This window comes from Musca autumnalis, unplaced genomic scaffold, assembly GCF_047663935.1.
Source record: "Musca autumnalis isolate F117 unplaced genomic scaffold, ASM4766393v1 scaffold_3, whole genome shotgun sequence".
Lineage (NCBI taxonomy): Eukaryota > Metazoa > Arthropoda > Insecta > Diptera > Muscidae > Musca > Musca autumnalis.
In genome coordinates, this window is record NW_027411866.1 from 147148474 (window position 1) to 147166760 (window position 18287).

Consider the following 18287-nt stretch of genomic DNA (forward strand, 5'->3'; position numbering starts at 1 on the left):
GGGGATTTTTGGGGAAATTATTTTTCATATTATCTGAAATAATTACTCAAAACGCACACATTTATAATTTATAACAGATTTGAAGTGCTATCATGCGGTTCGGCAATTGATCGTGTACTAGAACAATGGGTTGAATTAAAATACAATTTTTTCATAATTTCAACTGCTTAACTGCCAAATGATTTCTGAATTAATAAGCAATGATGAAATTAAACTTTATGTAACATTCATGGCTCCAATTATAAAAGAGAATTATATGGTTAATCTAAGTTTTCAAAGCGATAAAATGGGCCCGGGAACAGCTTCTAATAAATGGCACTCGAATTTTGAAACCATCTATAACTGTCACGATAAAGCGGGCTACACACAGTTTTGCTCAAATAATCGGTTACCATTGGGAACCATAGACCTACGCTTTACTTAAAAAAAAAAATTGAATGCTTGAATGAGTCAAAAATTATTAATGTTAAAAATACCTGTGCCGAATATCTTAAAAGCTTGTTAATACAAATACTGAAACGTATGCATTTTTTAAACTTACAAGCATTTTCCCCCAATGTTTGCTGCAATTCATTGGGTCAACCCAATTTTAGTTCTATAAGAACCAAGGGGATCCAAAAGACGAATTTAGGCCGTAGTCTTCTTTTGCTGTCAAAATTTTTTGTTCGAAATATGCCCAAAATGTAGAAGAAAACGGTAAAATATGATTAAGCTAGGGTCACACTAGGCAAATATTTGATCCAGCGAGTGTGTGTTTACTGAGAGCAAGTGAGCATAAATTTCATTGCATTTGTTATGCTCATTTGCTCTCAGTAAGCGCACACTGCCGGTCGCTAGAGCAAATATTTGGCTAATGTGACCCAATCTTTAGAAATAAGTTTTGACCGCAAATAAAGACATCAGTTGGAATTATTGTATCACCTTCTTTCTTGCACCATGATAAGAACCTTTTTACACATTTTGGCGTTATATTTTCTTATATAAAGATGCAGCAGTGTTAACTCCTTTTCAAGAAATTACAAATAATGGATTTGTAGAAAGAGTTTTTTCTATTATGAACTCTATTAAAAGTATAAGAATAAGTACTTTACGAATGTGAAACCAAATTAATTGAATTTCAATGAATGAAGTATTATTTAGTACAAACATTTTGTTGACCTTTTCCAATTTTTAACTCACTTATGTAAAATAAAATGCATGAATTGAATTTCAATAGCAAAATAAAACTACTTTTGATTTTTTTGTAATTTGCTCTGTTCCAGAACCTGCAAGAAGCTCCTATTTTTACTACGATAACATTTTTTCCTTTATGTTATAGAAAAAAATAAAAAAATAGTAGATTCTTGAAATGAATTTCAGTAGTAAAATAAAAAAAACTACTTTTGATTTTTTTTAATAATTATTGAAAAAAAATGTTTGGGGATTTTTTTGGGGAAATTCAATAAAATCTGGGGAATTTTGGGGAAACATTTTGGAGAACTTGGGGAAAAGAGGCTGAAAAATACTGGCAACGCTGCCACTGGGACCGAAAGAATGCATGCAGCGCACATGTACTACGAACGATTGACCGACCGAACACACACACACCCACCCACATGTCAGTTGTACACAAAACGAATGACACTCGTTGAAATGAGACAGCAACGAGTGAGTAACGTAAACTTTATCAAATAATCATGAAAACAACAGCAACAAAAAAAATAAAAACAAAAACCCACCGAGTCGGAGACAGAGAGAGAGAAAACGAATAAGCTTAACAAAGTCTCTTCTCATGGCATGACTAAAACATTGGTAAACAAACACAACAACTCGAATGTACACAAAACAAAACCTGCATTGTATTCGACAGCAATCATATGTTCAGTTAGAGCTGCCACAACACTGTGTGTCGTTTCGTCGTCTAACCCAAAACAGCAGGCAGGGATGGGAAAAGTCAATTAGAATGAGGTGGAAGAAAATCCCTATCATATGTGTGTTTTGTGGATGTATTTTTAGGGTCGTCTGCAAAATTCAATTAGAATTTTTGGGTGGTTAAATTTTCTTTAAACTGTTTTCTTTGCTCGGTCACCATTGAGAAAGTGCAATAGTGAAAGGAATGAATTATTCTTCTTAAGATAGTAATTTGATTTTTAAGGAATTTTTGAGATTAAAAAACAATTAGGTCAAGGTTAGTTGGTGTTGCAAAAATAAATAGGGTTGCCAAATTTGAACAAAAAATTAAATTTGATTTTTTTTAATTAAACAATTAATAGGAGGGGAGAGCGGAGACATTTCATAATAATAAAACTGATGAATCCCACACCAATTTCGGACAATAAGGCGAATACATAACGACAAGTAAAATAAATGCACCGTCGGGGTGTACTTGGAAACACAAGAAGGGTTTCTTTAGAAGGCCAAAAGGCCTTCTAATTAAAGATTATAACGCGTTTTTATGAAAAAGAAACAGAGAATTTTCTGATCAAATTCTTCTAATAGATAACCTGAAGGTATTCCTATTGAAGACCAGAATTTCTACTTATATAAGCCCAGGATGTCATGTTATATAAGGTCAGAATAACGTATTACAGACTACCAGTACATCTAGAATACCTGCTCGTCCTCTTGAATAAACGTCTTCTTATCGATTACCTTAACCGGTTCGTCTTCTTATAGAGGGCAAAAACGTATTCTTATAGAAAATTGGAAGACCAAAATGTATTATTATTATTATCGTCCATATGATCTAGAAGAAATTGCATCAAAACTCGCCGAAAATATACCAAGGCAAGAAAAAGAGGTGAACCCGAAGCAGAACACAGAGCATACAAAGATGTAAAAAAGAATTTACAGAAGTGCATAGCTGAAAGCAAAAGAAATAAGTGGGAAGTACTGCGAATTGACATCAATAATAATCCATGGGGTCTCGGATACAAGATCGTCATGCAAAAGCTCCGGGGGAGAAGCTCGGTTGCCACGATGGACGATGAAATAATGCAAAACATCGTAACTGCATTATTCCCAACACATTATGACCGATGCGAGGAAACGGATACAGCGCCTCCGACAAATATACCACTTTTCACAGCTGAAGAATTTAAATCTGCCGCCCGTACACTTAAAAACAAAAAGGCTCCTGGTCCAGATGGAATACCAGCAGAAGTCATTAAGGAAGTAGCGCTTTACCGACCAAACGTACTCTTAAGGATGTACAACAAGTGCATAAGCGAGGGTATCTTTCCAGATATATGGAAAACGCAGAAGCTGGTCTTGATTAACAAGGGTAAGGATGGCCAAACATCGCCGTCATCATACAGGCCACTTTGCATGCTGAACACCGCCGGAAAAATGTTCGAGAGGCTACTGAAACCTAGACTACACGAAGCAATTAGCGCCGCAGGAGGACTCTCAGAAAGACAATATGATTTCAGACCAGGAAAATCAACAATTGGAGCACTGAGTGAAGTTGTAAGTACTGTTAAATCAACACACCAAGTTAATCACTACTCCAGACCAATTATCTTGTTGGCAACGCTGGACATCAAGAATGCTTTTAATAGCTTAAGATGGGCCGATGTTCTCGATGCTTTGGACAAAATCTTCAACATTCCAAAGTACTTAAGAAGAGTAATAGGCGACTACCTCAAAAATCGTATATTGATATACGACACAAACCAAGGCATCAAAAAGATGAAAATCCCCTCAGGAGCGGCACAAGGATCAATACTGGGACCACATCTGTGGAACGCCACGTACGACGAAATCCTAAAAATTGAGATGCCAGAAAACATCTTTTGGTGGGTTATGCCCATGACATTGCAGCAGTTATCAAAGCAAGAAGCGCAAGGGAAACTTCAACAAACTATGATCCGTGCAAAGACTTGGCTGGACAATCATGGCATGGAACTGGCGATGCAAAAAACCGAAAACATATTGCTCTCCAGGAGACATATGCCTACAGAAGTCGATATGATATTGGTGACTTAATAATTCCCACCAAGCCCTTCCTCAAATACTTAGGAATGAGGTTGGACACAAAGCATGCTTACGCCAAACAGATTGAGCATTCGAGAACAAAGGCGGCAAAGATGACAGCTCAAATGAGTAGGTTGATGGCAAATACTGGTGGTCCCCTACCGAGCAGAGGAGGTGATAAACAGCATACTCCTTTATGGATGTGAAATCTGGGCACAGACGCCGGAAAAGCAGTCGCGAGCGAGAAAATTATTAGGTGTGCAAAGAACTGCTGCGCTCCGCGTGACACCAGCATACCGCACCGTATCAGCAGAAGCCATCCTGGTAATAGCTGGCATGATTCCTATCGATTTGCGGGCAATGAAGCGACGAAAGGCTTACATGTCTTCTTCATGTAGAAGACCACCACATCCTCTCCTTATGGAAAACCAGAATATCCTCTTATTGAATACTAGAAGGTCTTCTTGGTAAACAAGACTATACCAGAAGGTCTTCTTATAGAAGAAAGTCTTCTTCTTATAGAATGTTAGAAGGTCTTTTTATCGACGACCATAAGAACTTCTCCTTATAGAAGACCAGAATGCCTACTTCTTATTGAAAACCAACAGGTATTTTTCTTACAGAAGACTAGAAGCTTCTAATAGAAGACCATAGAGACTTCTTTTAGAGCATCAGGTGGTAATTTTATAGAAGTCCGAAAAGTATTCTTGAAGAACACCGTAAGGCCTCCTTGTAAAACACCATCTTATGAAAGTAAAGAAAGGACTTTTCCTTATTGAAAATCAAAAGGTCTTCTTTCCATAAAATACCAGACGATGCTCTCTTTGTAGAAGACAGAAAATCTTTAAGAAGACCAGAAGACGTTCTATATATAAAAATCAGAAGGTATTCTTATGGAATATCAGAAGTTAATCATCTTATAGAAGACTAGAAGATCTTCTTATAGAACACCAGAAGGTCTTTTTATAGAATACAAGAGGTCTTTTTTTAGAAGCCCAAAAAACCTTTTTATAACACCTGAAGTTCATCTTATAGAACAACAGAATACCCTTTTATAGAAGACACGCAGGCATTATTCCTATAGAAAACCGGAGGGTATTTTCTTATAGAATACCAGAAGATCTTCTTATAGAAGACCAGATGGTCTTCTTCTTGTAGAAGACCAGAGGGTCTTCTAATAGAAGACCAGAGGGTGTTCTAATAAAAGACCAGAGGCTCTTCTAATAGAAAACCAGAGGGTCTTCTAATAGAAGACCAGAGGGCCTTCTAATAGAAGACTATAAGGACTTCTTATAGAAAACAAAATGCACCTCTTATAGAAGACCAGTAAGTTTTCTTCTTATGGGAGAAACGAAAGGTTTTCTCCTTATAGAAACCCTAAAATATCTTTTTTTATCAAAGACCAGAAAGTCCTCTTACTATAGAAGATCAGAAGATGTTATCCTTGTAGAAAACTAAAGGTCTTCTTCTTTACGAAGATCAAAATACATTCCTCTTATAGAACGTCAGAAGGTCTGATTTTTTTGAATATCAGAAGTTAATCTTCATATAGAATACTAGAAGCCCTTCCTATAGAACACCAGATGTTCTTCTTATAGAATACCAGAAGGTCTTTTTAAAGAAGACCGGAAAGTCTTCTTATAGAAAATCAAAAACAAGATCCTGTTATAGAAAACTTGAAGGGGCTCCTTCTTCTTACAGAAGTTCTTCCTATAGAAGACCAGAAGGTCTTTTATAGAACTACGGAAGGTATTTTATAGAAGACCGGAAGGTCTTTTATAGAAGACCAGAAAGTCTTTTTTAGAAGACCGGGAAGTATTCTTATAGAAAACCATAAGGTCTTCTTAAAGAACACGAGAAGGTCCTCTTAAATAAGACCATAAGGTCTTCTAAGTGAAGGCCACAAGGTCTTCTTATACAAAATCATAAGGTCTTTTTATAAAACACCAGAAGATTCTGTTATAAAAGACTGGAAAATCTTCTTATAGAAGTTCCGAAACGATGCCATCTTATGAAAGACAAGAAGGTCTTCTTCCTATAGAAGACCAGAGGACCTTCGTAATCTTTTAGAATATCAGGAGATATTCTCAGAAAAGACCAGAAAGTTTTCCTCTTACAGAAAAACAGAAGGTATTCTTCTTATAGAAGAAAACCACGAGATTGTCTTCTTATAAAATCCCTTTTACTTCCTATAGAAGATCAGAAGTCATTCTTCTTGTACTTATAAAACACCTTCTAACAGACAACTTTCCGGTCTGCTTATAGAAGACCGGAAGATCTTATAATAAAACACCAAAGGTTTTCTAAGAGTAGACCATAACGTATTTTTATAGAGAACCCGAAAATATTTTAAACAAGACCGGAAAGTCTTCTTTTAAAAAAACCATCAGATTTTCTTACCGAACACCAGAAGTCCATGAGGTCTTCTAATTGAAGACCACAAGGTCTTCTTATAAAATACCAGAAGGTCTTGTAATAGTGCACCAGAAGAATCTCTGATAGAAGACCGGAAAATCTTCTTATAGGAGTCCCGAATGCAATGAAGTCTACTTATGGAAGACCAGAAGGTTTCTTTTTATAGAAGACCGGAAGTTCTTCTTCTTATAGAATACCAAGAGAACTTCCTCATAGAGAAGACATGAAAGTTTTCTTCTTCTTATTAAAGACCAAAAGTCCTTCTTCTTCCTATAGAAGACCCGAAAGTCTTATTGTGCTAATAGGAGACCAGAACTCCTTTTTCTTTACAAAGTATACCAGAAGTCTTCTTCTTAAAGAAGACCAAAAGGTCATCTTTGTATAGAAAACCAGGAGACGAGAAGGTCTTCTTATAGAAGATCACACGGAAATTCTTCTAACAAAAAACCACAAGCTCTTTCTATACACCGCCAGAAGGCCTTCTAATAAAAATATAAGATTTTCTTATAGAACACCAGAAGATCCTCGTATAGAAGAACGGAAAATCTCCTTATAGAACACCGCCAGAAGGTTTTCTTAAATAAGCAACGAACGAAAGGAAGTCTTCTAATGGAAGACCTTCTTCCTTATGGAGGATCAGAAGGTCTTTTTGTTCTTATAGAATAAAAGAATAAAAAAACAGGTAGGTCTTATTTTTCTCATAGAAGACCAGAAGCTCTTCTTATAGAAATCCAGAAAGTCTTCTTCTTCTCATAGCAGAAAAGACCTTCTTCTCATAGAAGTGCAGAACGACAGATGATTTTCTTATAAAATACCAAAAAGAAGATACAAATTTTCAATCGTGGTTTTATGGCCCTGTTTAAGAGATTTTACAGAGGCAGTGCATAACAATAAATAGTTCATTCTTTCCATTTTTAAAGCATGAAGATTAAAACGATTTAGTTTTAGATATTATTTAAGCCATCAACGATTTCGAGGACCTGCGAATGTTCATAAAGCTATTCTCTGTTCGATTTTGCATCTCAATGCACCTCCCTACACAACTCCCATCTCTGGGCACATTGCATGTCAAGCCGTTTAAAATCATAACGAGAGATGAGCTAAACGACGAAATAACACTAGACAAGGGCAGGACAAGGATATTGGTATACTTTTTCTAACACAAATAATAAACCCAGGAAAAAAAAACGAAGTTGTAGCATGCAAATAAAAGCCCCGAAAAATACGGCGGTGTCGGCTGCTAATACTGCTTATAGCTGCATTTTTAATAATGGTTTTCCGCAAATCTCTTCACACATAACCTACAACCTACCAATAACGTCATCATTCAAAAGGAAAATGTCTGGAAAATTCCATAAAGTCAAAAACACGACAGCAGCAACAGCAACAACAAACAATCACAAAGTACGACGACAATGAATCGTGAAAAATCAATCAACGCTCCGATTAATCATACGATTTCCTCTGCGAAATACTGTGGGTACATACAAATGTAAATGTACATGGGTTTGTACATACATACATAAGTATATATGGATGTATGTATTGCAAAAACTGAGTTTCTATTGTTGGTGGAGCAGCTTTATCATGACAATTTCGAAAGGGTTTTGTGGGAGCTGTATTGTATCCATGGTCCAAAAAATCGAAGATTTGTGTTGCGATGTCCTTAAAAAATATTAAAAAAAAAAATCAACAAAAATCCGTAATCCTAAAAAATCCTTAAAATGACATGGGGTCTTTTGGGTGGGTCTTCAAAAATATTTTTAAAAAATCACCAATTTGTGATTTCCTGGTAATGAAATAAGCCTTAAGTGGTGGTTTCCTCGACCTACAAAAATTTTGCTTTAAAATTCCAAAATTTGTGGTCTGTGCAAAATGTTCCTTAAAAAAATCCACAACTTGTTCTTAAGAAAATCTTCATAAATTTTTTATCCTAATTATGTCGAAGCAGAACTGTGGTGAATATTTATACTAATCACTAAATTGTATTACTATTAGCCTGTCGTTTAGTTTTCTATGATTTTATCACACTTTTTGCTCAGGTTTTTTGTTTTCTTTTTTAGTGAAAACTTGTTTTGAGTTTTTCTACCATTTTTTTTTGTTTTAGTTTTTTTTTCTTTTTCTGCTCACTTATGGAATTGTATCTTTTGGATGTCGACTTGTTGTTTCTATTGTAAATTACAGTTAGACTGTATGTATTATGTCTTTTGGTCTACAGAAGCATGAGCAAAATGAGTGATTCGGCAACGGCGGTCATTGGGGAACAGTTAATCGGCCGCCATTGACACTAGGCTAGCTATTCGAGCATTCGTATTTCATGGATTAAATAGAAGCGAGAACAACTTTATGTTGGTAGGAAGGTATAAAACATTAAAATTACTGTGGAAGGTGGAGAGGTAGCAAATGTAACATAGAAAATAAAACAAAAAATCAACTAAAAGTCATTGTCCGACATTTGCTGTGGAATTGCATTAGCTTGTATAGCTGTCTATCTATCTGCCAGTCAGCATGCTTACTGGTTTTTTCCATAATTGCATCTGGCAACACTTCCAACTACTGCTAATTGTTTACATACGCACATAATGCCACATCTCATTGTATACATACGCACTATTTACACTTGGACGAACAAATATTTGTTTAACTATTGCAGCATTATCATTCTGCTCAGCGATTTCGATAGCCAAATGACGACTATATGAAGCTGAACTGCAGCAAATTCTCGAGATTTGTATTCTTAGGCGTTTTCCAAAGCGATGACCCCAAGTATCAATTCGAATGGTCTAGAGTCTAGATACAGAAAGACATCATCCTGCAGAGGTACGGATTTTTTATAGACCACAAATCGTGGATTTTTTTAAAGATTTTTTTTTAGACCCCAAATCCCTGGATTTTTTAAAGAATATTTATTATAGACCACACAATTTTTTAAATATTTTGATAAACCTCAAATCCTGGATTTTAAAAAAAAATATTTTTAAAGATCTCAAATCGTGGATTTTTTAAAGAATATTTTTTATAGACCACAAATCGTGGATTTTTTAAATAATATTTTTTATAGACCACAAATCGTGGATTTTTTAAAGAATATTTTTTATAGACCGCAAATCGTGGATTTTTTAAAGAATATTTTTTTTATAGACCACAAATCGTGGATTTTTTAAAGAATATTTTTTTATAGATCACAAATCGTGGATTTTTTAAAGAATATTTTTTATAAACCACAAATCGTGGGTTTTTTAAAGAATATTTTTTATAGACCACAAATCGTGGATTTTTTAAAGAATATTTTTTATAGACCACAAATCGTGGATTTTTTAAAGAATATTTTTTATAGACCACAAATCGTGGATTTTTTAAAGAATATTTTTTATATACCACAAAACGAGGATTTTTTAAAGACCACAAATCGTGGATTTTTTAAAGAATATTTTTTATAGACTACAAAACGAGGATTTTTTAAAGAATATTTTTTATAGACCACAAAACGAGGATTTTTTAAAGAACATTTTTATAGACCACAAATCGTGGATTTTTTAAAGAAGATCACAAATCGTGGATTTTTTAAAGAAGACCACAAATCGTGGATTTTTTAAAGAACATTTTTATAGACCACAAATCGTGGATTTTTTAAAGAAGATCACAAATCGTGGATTTTTTAAAGAAGACCACAAATCGTGGATTTTTTAAAGAACATTTTTATAGACCACAAATCGTGGATTTTTTAAAGAATATTTTTTATAGGCCACAAAACGAGGATTTTTTAAAGAATATTTTTTAAAGACCACAAACCGTGGAAGACCACAAATCGTGGTTTTTTTTTAAAGAACACCACAAATCGTGGATTTTTTAAAGAAGACCACAAATCGTGGATTTTTTAAAGAAGACCACAAATCGTGGATTTTTTAAAGAAGACCACAAATCGTGGATTTTTTAAAGAAGACCACAAATCGTGGATTTTTTAAAGAAGACCACAAATCGTGGATTTTTTAAAGAAGACCACAAATCGTGGATTTTTTAAAGAAGACCACAAATCGTGGATTTTTTAAAGAAGACCACAAATCGTGGATTTTTTAAAGAAGACCACAAATCGTGGATTTTTTAAAGAAGACCACAAATCGTGGATTTTTTAAAGAAGACCACAAATCGTGGATTTTTTAAAGAAGACCACAAATCGTGGATTTTTTAAAGAAGACCACAAATCGTGGATTTTTTAAAGAAGACCACAAATCGTGGATTTTTTAAAGAAGACCACAAATCGTGGATTTTTTAAAGAAGACCACAAATCGTGGATTTTTTTAAAGAAGACCACAAATCGTGGATTTTTTTAAAGAAGACCACAAATCGTGTATTTTTTAAAGAAGACCACAAATCGTGGATTTTTTTAAAGAAGACCACAAATCGTGGATTTTTTTAAAGAAGACCACAAATCGTGGGTTTTTTAAAGAAGACCACAAATCGTGGATTTTTTTAAAGAAGACCACAAATAGTGGATTTTTTAAAGAAGACCACAAATCGTGGATTTTTTAAAGAAGACCACAAATCGTGGATTTTTTAAAGAAGACCACAAATAGTGGATTTTTTAAAGAAGACCACAAATTGTGGATTGTTTAAAGAAGACCACAAAACGTGGATTTTTTAAAGAAGACCACAAATCGTGGATTTTTTATAGAAGACCACAAATCGTGGATTTTTTTAAAGAAGACCACAAAACGTGGATTTTTTTTAAGAAGACCACAAATCGTGGATTTTTTTAAGAAGACCACAAATCGTGGATTTTTTAAAGAAGACCACAAATCGTGAATTTTTAAAGAAGACCACAAATCTTGAATTTTTTAAAGAAGACCACAAATCGTGGATTTTTTAAAGAAAACCACAAATCGTGGATTTTTTAAAGAAGACCACAAATCGTGGATTTTTTAAAGAAGTCCACAAATCGTGGATTTTTTAAAGAAGTCCACAAATCGTGGATTTTTTAAAGAAGTCCACAAATCGTGGATTTTTTAAAGAAGTCCACAAATCGTGGATTTTTTAAAGAAGTCCACAAATCGTGGATTTTTTAAAGAATGCCACAAATCGTGGATTTTTTAAAGAAGTCCACAAATCGTGAATTTTTTAAAGAATGCCACAAATCGTGGATTTTTTAAAGAAGACCACAAATCGTGGATTTTTTAAAGAAGACCACAAATCGTGGATTTTTTAAAGAAGACCACAAATCGTGGATTTTTTAAAGAAGACCACAAATCGTGGATTTTTTAAAGAAGACCATAAATCGTGGATTTTTTAAAGAAGACCACAAATCGTGGATTTTTTAAAGAAGACCACAAATCGTGGATTTTTTTAAAGAAGACCACAAATCGTGGATTTTTTAAAGAAGACCACAAATCGTGGATTTTTTAAAGAAGTCCACAAATCGTGAATTTTTTAAAGAATGCCACAAATCGTGGATTTTTTAAAGAAGACCACAAATCGTGGATTTTTTAAAGAAGACCACAAATCGTGGATTTTTTAAAGAAGACCACAAATCGTGGATTTTTTAAAGAAGACCACAAATCGTGGATTTTTAAAGAAGACCACAAATCGTGGATTTTTTCAAGAATATATTTATAGACCACAAATAGTGGATTTTGTTTAGAATATTTTTGTACAACACAAATCGTTGATTTTTAAAGCAGACTTTTTGTAGACTTCGAAACGTGGATTTAGGCGTCAACAAAGTCTTGGATAGTTAAAATGAGTAAAGGCAACATGGCATTATTATTTGTTTCTCTTCCATTGCTTTGAACTAATTTTTGATAAAATAAAAAATTATTATATTTACATACATACACATTATTACACTCTGAGAAACGTTTCTACCTCCTCTGCGCTGTATGTTTTTATATAAACTAATAAATTGATTAATTTACATATATGAGTTCTAGATACATAAAAATGTATTCGAATTGTGTATTGCAATGATTTTTATTAATTTCAATATTCTAGGAATAGAATAATAGCAAGTAGTATGTATGTATGTAGTTGCATACACACTTACCTATATACATGCATATGTATATAAATGAATGTATATAAGAGTGAAAACTTGTTGTTGTGTAAATATTTTCTAAAATATTTTATCTTGAAAATATTGCTAAGTTTTTTGTTGTATTTTTTTTTTTTGTTCTTGTTCTCGTCGCCTGATTATTATTCTGGTCTTTTGTCATTGTTGCGAAACTGTTATTACGTATCTTGCATTTATTCGTATACGACTTTTTCATTTCATTTGTTTTCTCATTCCATGGAATTTTATTGTTAGGAATAATTTTCACTATAACAACGTTAATAAACGAATTTGCGATCGTAGAGAGGGTGAACTTTTTCCAAAGAATTTTCGATGGTATTGCATTTTTTCGAAACATGAAGAAAATACAATCCTGTTTCATGAAAAGGACCTGAGGAGGCCACCTCATAAAATACCATGGGGTCTTCCCATAGGAGACCATGAGGAGGTGTTATTATAGAAGATCAGGAGGTCTTCTTAGAGAAGATCAGGAGGTCTTCTTAGAGAAGATCAGGAGGTCTTCTTAGAGAAGGTCAGGAGGTCTTCTTATAGAAGACAAGGAGGTCTTCTTATACAAGACCACGAGGTCTTCTTATAGAAGACCATGAGGTCTTCTTATAGAAGACCATGAGGTCTTCTTATAGAAGATCATGAGGTCTTCGTATAGAAGACTATGATGTCTTCTTATAGATGACCATGAGGTCTTTTTATAGTAGAATATGATGTCTTCTTATAGAAGACTATGAGGTCTTCTTAAAGAAGGCCATGAGGTCTTCTTATAGAAGACCATGAGGTCTTCTTATAGAAGACCATGAGGTCTTCGTATAGAAGACCATGAGGTCTTCTTATAGAAGATCATGAGGTCTTCGTATAGAAGATCATGAGGTCTTCGTATAGAAGACTATGATGTCTTCTTATAGATGACCATGAGGAAGATCATGAGGTCTTTTTATAGTAGAATATGAGGTCTTCTTATAGAAGACTATGAGGTCTTAAAGAAGGCCATGAGGTCTTCTTATAGAAGACCATAAGGTCTTTTAATAGAAGACCATAAGGTCTTCTTATAGGAGACCATAAGATCTTCTTATAGGAGACCATAAGATCTTTTTATAGAAGACCATAAGACCATGAGATCTTCTTATAGAAGACCATGAGGCTTCTTATAGGAGACCAAGAGGTCTTCTTATAGAAGACAAGGATGTCTTCTTATAGAAGCCCATGAGGACTCCTTATAGAAGACCAGGAGGTGTTCTTATTGAATACCATGAGGTCTTCTTATAGAACATCATGAGGTATTCTTATATAAGACCATAAGGTCCTCTTATAGAAGACCATAATTTCTTTTTATAGAAGACCATAATGTCTTCTTACAAAAGACCATAAGGTCTTCTTATAGAAAAACATGAGGTCTTCTTATAGAAGACCATAAGGCCTTCTTATAGAAGACCATAACGTCCTCTTATAGAAGACCATAAGGTCTTCTTATAGAAGACCATAAGGTCTTCTTATAGAAGACCATAAGGTCTTCTTATAGAAGACCATAAGGTCTTGTTATAGAAGACCATAAGGTCTTCTTATAGAAGACCATAAGACCATGAGGTCTTCTTATAAGAGACCATAATGTCTTCTTATAAAATACCATAAGGTCTTCTTATAGAAAACCATGAGCTCTTCTTATAGAAGGCCATAAGGTCTTCTTATAGAAGACCATAAATTCTTGTTATAGAAGTCCATAAGGTCTTCTTATAGAAGACCATAAGGTCTTCTTATAGAAGAAAATAAGGTCTTCTTATAGAAGACCATAAGGTCTTCTTATAGAATACCATAAGGTCTTCTTAAAGAAGACCATAAGGTCTTCTTATAGAAGACCATAAAGTCTTGTTATAGAAGGTCTTCTTATAAGAGACCATAATGTCTTCTTACAAAAGACCATAAGGTCTTCTTATAGAAAAACATGAGGTCTTCTTATAGAAGACCATAAGGCCTTCTTATAGAAGACCATAAGGTCCTCATATGGAGTACCATAAGGTCTTCTTATAGAGGACCATAAGGTCTTCTTATAGAAGACCATAAGGTCTGCATATAGAAGACCAAAAAGGTCTTCTTATAGAAGACCATAAGGTCTTCTTGTAGAAGACCGACCACAAGGTCTTTTTAAAGAAGACCATTAGGTTTTTTTATAGAAGACTATGAGGGCTTCTTATCGACGACCATACGCTCTTCTTATAGAAGTCCTACAAAAAGGTCTTCTTATAGAAGACCGTTAGGTCTTCTTACAGAAGACCATAAGGTCTTCTTACTGAAGACCATAAGGTCTTCTTATAGAAGACCATGAGGACCATAAGGTCTTCTTATAGAAGACCACACAGTCTTCTTAGGTCTTCTTATAAAAACCATGAGGTCTTCTTATAGAAGACCATGAGGTCTTCTTATAGAAGACCATGAGGTCTTCTTATAGAAGACCATGAGGTCTTCTTATAGAAGACCATTAGGTCTTCTTATAGAAGATCATGAGGTCTTCGTATAGAAGACTATGATGTCTTCTTATAGATGACCATGAGGAAGATCATGAGGTCTTTTAATAGTAGAATATGAGGTCTTCTTATAGAAGACTATGAGGTCTTAAAGAAGGCCATGAGGTCTTCTTAAAGAAGGCCATGAGGTCTTCTTATAGAAGACCATAAGGTCTTTCTATAGAAGACCATAATGTCTTTTTATAGAAGACCATAAGGTCTTCTTATAGAAGACCATAAGGTCTTCTTATATGAGACCATAAGATCTTCTTATAGAAGACCATGAGGCTTCTTATAGGAGACCAAGAGGTCTTCTTATAGAAGACAACGATGTCTTCTTATAGAAGCCCATGAGGACTCCTTATAGAAGACCAGGAGGTGTTCTTATTGAATACCATGAGGTCTTCTTATAGAACATCATGAGGTATTCTTATATAAGACCATAAGGTCCTCTTATAGAAGACCATAATTTCTTTTTATAGAAGACCATAAGGTCTTTTTATAGAAGACCATAAGGTCTTCTTATAGAAGACCATAAAGTCTTGTTATAGAAGACCATAAAGTCTTGTTATAGAAGGTCTTCTTATAAGAGACCATAATGTCTTCTTACAAAAGACCATAAGGTCTTCTTATAGAAAAACATGAGGTCTTCTTATAGAAGACCAGAAGGCCTTCTTATAGAAGACCATAACGTCCTCTTATAGAAGACCATAAGGTCTTCTTATAGAAGACCAAAAAGTCTTCTTATAGAAGACCATAAGGTCTTCTTATAGAAGACCATAAGGTCTTCTTATAGAAGACCATAAGACCATGAGGTCTTCTTATAAGAGACCATAATGTCTTCTTATAAAAGACCATAAGGTCTTCTTATAGAAAACCATGAGGTCTTCTTATAGAAGGCCATAAGGTCTTCTTATAGAAGACCATAAAGTCTTGTTATAGAAGTCCATAAGGTCTTCTTATAGAAGACCATAAGGTCTTCTTATAGAAGAAAATAAGGTCTTCTTATAGAAGACCATAAGGTCTTCTTATAGAATACCCTAAGGTCTTTTTATAGAAGACCATAAGGTCTTCTTATAGAAGACCATAAGGTCTTCTTAAAGAAGACCATAAGGTCTTCTTAAAGAAGACCATAAGGTCTTCTTATAGAAGACCATAAAGTCTTGTTATAGAAGGTCTTCTTATAAGAGACCATAATGTCTTCTTACAAAAGACCATAAGGTCTTCTTATAGAAAAACATGAGGTCTTCTTATAGAAGACCATAAGGCCTTCTTATAGAAGACCATAAGGTCTTCATATGGAGTACCATAAGGTCTTCTTATAGAGGACCATAAGGTCTTCTTATAGAAGACCATAAGGTCTGCATATAGAAGACCAAAAAGGTCTTCTTATAGAAGACCATAAGTTCTTCTTGTAGAAGACCGACCACAAGGTCTTTTTATAGAAGACCATTAGGTTTTTTTATAGAAGACTATGAGGGCTTCTTATCGACGACCATACGCTCTTCTTATAGAAGTCCTACAAAAAGGTCTTCTTATAGAAGACCGTTAGGTCTTCTTACAGAAGATCATAAGGTCTTCTTACTGAAGACCATAAGGTCTTCTTATAGAAGACCATGAGGACCATAAGGTCTTCTTATAGAAGACCACATAGTCTTCTTAGGTCTTCTTATAAAAACCATGAGGTCTTCTTATAGAAAACCATGAGGTCTTCTTATAGAAGGCCATAAGGTCTTCTTATAGAAGACCATAAAGTCTTGTTATAGAAGAACATAAGGTCTTCTTATAGAAGACCATAAGACCATGAGGTCTTCTTATAAGAGACCATAATGTCTTCTTATAAAAGACCATAAGGTCTTCTAATAGAAAAACATGAGGTCTTCTGATAGAAGACCATAAGGTCTCCTTTTAGAAGACCATAAGGTCTTCCTATAGAAGTCCATAAGGTCTTCTTATAGAAGACCATAAGGTCTTCTTATAGAAGACCATAAGGTCTTCTTATAGAGGACCATAAGGTCTTCTTATAGAAAACCATAAGGTCTTCTTATAGAAGACCATGAGGTCTTCTTATAGAAGACCATAAGAGCTTCTTATAGGAGACCATAAGGTCTTCTTCTCTGAATAGAGAAGTTTCTTTTTTTCAAACAGAGGATGAATCCAGACTGCATGACAGCAATCTCGATACCCGAACATTTGAAATTATTTAACTGATTTCACTGTTGAATAATTGTAGAGAAAAATATATAAAATTTAAAAATATACAAATAAATCAATCATCGAACAAATGAACGAACTAGCGAGGAGAGCTATTAGGGCAACCAACCAGCCAGTCAGCCAGCCAGTCAACGAGCGTAAAATAAGTGAATGATAAACAATAAGATTTTCGTTTAAAGTGCAACAATAAACAAATGAAATAAATAATTATTGTGGTCGGTTGATTGTCGCGCTTAATGCGAAGTCGGCAAAAGCGAACCTCTGAAACCAGAAGCAGCAGCACCACCACCACCACTTCCTTCCGCGTCCATCAATGTAACCACTTTTGGGTTGTATATATAAAATGACATATTTTTATATAAACAGAAAAATGGACGGACATATAACGTATCTCTATATAAATATACAGATATATACTGAAGACTGTTTATATAGCAAATGACATACATGCATATAATGAATGTATTTATATAAATGTGTGAATGTATGTTTTGAAAAAAAAAAAACTATTTAAATTGAATACAAGCAGCAATCTGAATGTCTGTCCGCTCATTCGTCTATCAGTCAATTAGTTTGTCCGTCAGACAGGCACTTTATAGATTCGATTTGGTGTTCGTCACAGGGATTTCATGTGTGTAGATACATAGATATTTTGCACCAGATGACTGTCGTCCGTTGGCTGTGTCCACTCTAATGTGATGATGATGGCTATGGTGAGAGGAGGATATGTGTGCTAAAGGGGTAGGTAGTGTGGAACGGGGTTGTTGTCAAAGACGCATTTTATGGCGTTATAATTGTTGGCGATTTTGTTTCAGTTTCGATATTTTTTTCCTCTATGGCGATTTAAAGTTGATGAATTTTATTTGAATAGCTTTTGTGCAGCGATTAGCGATTACTGGTCGTCGCACAGTGCGAAATATGAGCACTTTAGCGGAACTTTGCTAATAACTTTTAAAGGAAAGGGCGTAGATTCCTAAAATTTTGCAAAAATGTCTCTTATATTAGTGGATAGTGTTTGGCTCAAATTGGGCCACATAGGCCCGCGGTTTCCCGTAGCGTTCATGTAACTCCTGCTGCCGTTTTTACGTTTTACATTCATTTTTCAATCGATTTTGCTGCAAATTGGTATATTCAGTTTTCAGCGGATA

General features: G+C 34.5%; 1 protein-coding gene across 2 annotated transcripts in view; it reads right to left on the minus strand.

Moving 5' to 3' along the window:
• The window catches only part of Tlk (Tousled-like kinase), a 130608-nt gene that overhangs the window by 76467 nt on the left and 35854 nt on the right, over positions 1–18287 (minus strand). The gene's annotated exons all lie outside the window — the stretch shown is intronic.